The following is a 5,140-nucleotide window of genomic DNA, read 5'->3' as shown; positions in this document are numbered from 1 at the left end:
AGCATAAATAGTTCCATGGCCTGCTCTGCCCAACACAAACATTCCCACGAGAATGCACATCCTGGACATAAACACTCCATGGACTGCTCTGCCCAACACAAACATTCTCATCCCAATGTACAGTGCTTAGCAAAATCAGATTTACGACAGGGCCCCTCTGACAACACAATGTCAGGAAGGGAAACTACCCAGGCTGGGATAGCAGATAACACATACCTTGTATGGTTGTGCTTAAGAAGCACAACAGTTGAACTCTCAGAACAGAAGTGTAATGCACAGAGCACATGGGATAGCAGATAACACATACCTTGTATGGTTGTGCTTAAGAAGCACAACAGTTGAACTCTCAGAACAGAAGTGTAATGCACAGAGCACATGGACTCAATGTACTCCTCAAAACATCCATAACATCATGAAAACACAATTCAAACCTATCAGTGTGTGTGAACATTGTAATTTATACACTGCCCATTAGCAATGATCTTTTACTCAAAGATCTCCAACTCTTGTGTAATTCTCATACTGACCACAATCTGATTCTGCACTGGAACACCCAGACCATCATACAGGCCGCGGCCCCTCAACCACAGCGGTTCTGCACCTAAGGTGTGAAAGCCCTAACAGTGAATCATAAGTAGGTGGACAACGCGTGGTACTGAAATAGCCGACATGCGGTGTGTGGTTTGAAAAAAATAACACCAGCTCAGTAAATCATTCAAACGTAATGTTTACGTACAGTATATGTGACTGCAATACACATATGAACAGTCACTGTGTGCGAATTAAATCACGGTGTGCGGGGGAGCCGCACATCATGCGAGGGCGACGCAACGCCACATACCAAGCCTAAACACTGCCCTACACAACACAACCATGCACATCCCTTCTCATTATAACACAGCAATCCATAGGCCTACAACACAGCAGAAGCCAAGTCTATAAAGCGGGTCTTAACCTTAACACAGAAGCCTTTCCTTGGCTACCATAGGCGGATCTGAACGCGATTGATGTTTCCTCGAACAACTTTGCGTTGATACAGAGAATCCTGTTTGGCATTATTTATTTTTGTCTTGTTTCTGCCAGTTCAACTGCCCTTTTGTGCGCCACACTATCCCGGTGCTTGTAGATTTCCTTACGCAAGTTGTTCTGTTACTGGTTACGTCCCCGTTCATCCACTCTTCTGACAAGTGCGTTCCAACTTTATCAGTGAGGAGAAGGCTTTTGGCATCCCTGCATAGAGTACAGCCTAAGCAACTATTCTTTGAGAACAGCCACGGGAGACGTCTGGTCCAGTCACTCCACTGTTCGCTGGTCCAGCCAGCCAGAGGGACCCCAGCATCTTCGCACCCCCCATCTCCAGCAACAGGCGGGTGGTCATCAGCATCAGCATCATCATCCTCTTCCTCATCTCCTCCGACCTCTTTTGTTGTTGTCTTCCTAACGTTAGTTTCCACGTTAGCTTCTTCTCTTGGCTTGTCTTGTTGTGTCTCTTCAGCCCCCACAGTAACGTTAACGTTAGCTGTCAAGTTAGCATTAGCACTAACGTTAGCTGTCAAGTTAGCATTAGCACTAACGTTAGCTGTCAAGTTAGCATTAGCACTAACGTTAGCTGTCACGTTAGCATTAGCACTAACGTTAGCTGTCAAGTTAGCATTAGCACGTTAGCATTAGCACTAACGTTAGCTGTCAAGTTAGCATTAGCACTAACGTTAGCTGTCAAGTTAGCATTAGCACTAACGTTAGCTGTCACGTTAGCATTAGCACTAACGTTAGCTGTCAAGTTAGCATTAGCACTAACGTTAGCTGCCTCTTCTCTCGGCTCTGTTGGAGCAGCATCAGTCCCCACGTCCGATGTGCTACCACAGCCAGCTACAGATGGATTTTCCTCTTCTTTTCCACTTCTTTGGATAGAAATCGCCCAAGGTGAGTTGCTTTTTTCTTTTCGACATCTTTTCTTCTTCTTTTCTCTGTCATCAACAATGGCGCGCAGGTGACAGTTTTTTAACGCACGTAGTAAACAAGCTCGTGAGTGGGTAGTGGATGCCTGCAGACAGCGCCCCCACGCTCCGAGCGGCTCTAGGCTAGCGCGGTAAAATCATTTTTTTCATGAATCATAAAAAAATATTTTTATTATTATTTTTATATTATTTTTTCCCCTTATTTTACACCTTTGAGAAAAACCATGACCAAAATAGCATTTATTTGGCTATCATATCAATATTTTAGAGCTCCCCCAAAATTTCACAAACCATGTTTCCAGGGGAGCTCATGTCACCACTAGGGGAGCTATAGCTCCCCGAGCTCCCCCTTATTTCGCACTATGTAGAACAGTAACAAAGCAAAACATGACAACAAAATCGGCGCAAAGAAAAAAAGCAGAATCCGCTTGATCTTGGAGGGCGAGGGGTGGTGGTGCATAGACCTATGCTCCTGAAACGACAGAGCAAACACGCTATTAGGGATAATAATTACAATGAGCCATTCATTCAAAATATACAAAATACAATTAGGTTATTAAATACAATAACGACAGGCTTGGTACTCACTTAATGTGAAAAGTTCTCCCATCGGTCACTATTTGCTTGATATCTGGTGATATGGATGTCACTTTAATCCGCAGGCAGTTCTCAAGGTTGCGATTCCTCTCGTGCGTGTTTATCGCATTCATTGACGAAAAGGACGACTCGCAAGTATAGAAAGAGAACATTGTGAGCACGTAAAATGTGAGTCTCATAACGGCTTTGCATTGATGAAACCAGGTAGGATGAACGTATAGTTCGCTGTCCATTCCTCTTTAAATGCCCTGTTTACACCGTCAACTTTCCTCTTTAGATCTTTGGAGAGTGACATTATGTTTCTCTTGCTAGCTAGCAGGTTAAATGTTTAGCTAACTTCACCCGACACGCAAACAACCAATCCAATAATAATGTGAGCCCGACTTCAAATCACTTGTGTGTGTTGTTATGGGCAGTGATGATCAGTAAACATGCTGTCTGTTATCTGTTGTTATGGGCAGTGATGATCAGTAAACATGCTGTCTGTTATCTGTTGTTATGGGCAGTGATGATCAGCAATGTGTGTTTTGTGGTTGCAGTGAAAATAATAAATCACAGTTATTGCACTGTATATTATGCTTTTCATTCCTTAGTAACATATTACTATTATCCATATTCTCAAATGCATAATTGTTTCAGGGAGGAAAGGAGCGTTTTTGGATTGTGGCTCTTGCAAAAATATTTTTTCGTCAATGTGGCTCCTGATTAGGACAAGGTTGAGTACCACTGCTCTAGTCTAACCTGTTAACATGGGCGCCTAAATGAAACTCACACGCGCCGCTGAGGTAAGGCGAGGTTGACGCTTTCTGTGTAATTTGGGCTTTACGGTGGATTATTGTTTAGGCATTAAATACGCCCAGAGTGACTGACTTGTTTCATTCTCTCTGTGATCTTTCTAGCTTGGTGGGTGTTTTCAACGCACAATTACAACACAATTGTGTTTGGCTGTGCGTGCGTGTACAGTTCCATAGCACCCCCAATTAATAGTAATGGAGCGGCTGTGGCGCAGGAGGTAGAGCCGCTGTCTAATGATCACAAGGTTGGCAGATCGACGGTTCGAGCCCCGGCTGGCCACATGTCGAAGTTTCCTTTGGGGCAAGACACTGAACCCCAAAATTGTTCCCAGTGAGCGGGCCGGCGCCTTGCATGGCAGCTTGCCGCCATTGGTGTGTGAATGTGTGTGTGAATGGGTGAATGAGAGGCCATTGTAAAGCGCTTTGGAGCAGCTTTGGAGCAGCAAAAAAGGCGCTATATAAGTGCAGTCTGTTTACCATTTACCACGGATCTCTGCTGCTACGGCAATACATTGTCCTCTTCATAGGCTGAACTCTGAGGGTCTCAGTGAATGTATCCATGAAACCTTGAATCCTCTCCTTCCTCTACCATTACCTTCAACACAGTCGAGAAGGGAAGAGCAGAGGAAATACATTGAAAACATTCTCTTTTTTGCTCCCTTCACCTCTCCATTACTTGGTCTTCAAGCAGACCTTATTACCTGTGGCCCACAACCGTTTTGGTTATATTTATTGCAGCAAGTAAGCCAAATATCATGTCCAAATTGTATGGTTACTGTCCTTATTCCCATTACATAAAGGGCTGATAGATACATACACACGGTTCCATGTTACAGAACAATTCTGATTTGATAGATAATGATGCCCTTTTTCGATGTGACACTTCAGAACAACTGCATACACCTAATCAACCCATTGGAGACTGTGACAGAGCTTGCTCTTCCTCTACCCACTCTAAACAAACATAGAAAAAAACTAAAATAGTTCGATCGATCGCAAATCTGCATCTGTATCATGTTTTGACACCAGGAAATAGTTTTGATTGAAGTGCAACGTTCCTTAACAGTGAAGTGAAGTGAAGTGAAACGTTATTTATACAGCGCCTTTCGTACATGAATGCAACTCAAAGCGCTTTACAATAGAAACACTGATGGAAAACAAGATTACAGAATAGAACAATGATTGAAAACAAGATTACAGAGATGTTAACATTCTAACATCAGTGTCCCATTTTAACCAGCAGATGGCACTGTAGGTGAGGCTTTTACTGAAAGTGGAATCAGGACGACACAACTCTCTTGCTGCGTGACTGACTACTATAGCAATCACATTTATGCATCCCATTTTGCATTGTGCGCTAAAACCAATGCATTTACATGGTAGTTACATAGTTGGGAAGTGTGATTACAGTAGAGGTACACATCTACATTATAACTGATACCTGTTCATGATTTCTGTAATAACATAATAACATAATTGTGACAACAAACTCAAATCTATTGTGGCCTTTTTTTCTAATAGAAAGAGTGAGTGCTGGGCTCCCAGCTTGTAGCCACATTAGCCTGGTGGAACCAGCCTATTGTGCAATAGTATAGATATTCTATTTCACTTCTCATCATTCTGGCATTCAATCAATAAACTAGCACTGTAGAATACCTCAAATGTAGCCCGACCAATCAGCATACTCTTACTCGCTATGGGTGTGGTTCATTGGATTGGTTCAGCTTTCTGATTTGTTGAAGGTTGATCCAGGTTTGGTTCATATCCCAGGTCCATATCCCTGGTCCATAT

This window comes from Nansenia antarctica, assembly GCF_963989245.1.
Source record: "Nansenia antarctica genome assembly, chromosome: 14".
Classification (NCBI taxonomy): Eukaryota; Metazoa; Chordata; class Actinopteri; order Argentiniformes; family Microstomatidae; genus Nansenia; species Nansenia antarctica.
Note: the sequence above shows the minus strand (reverse complement) of the source record.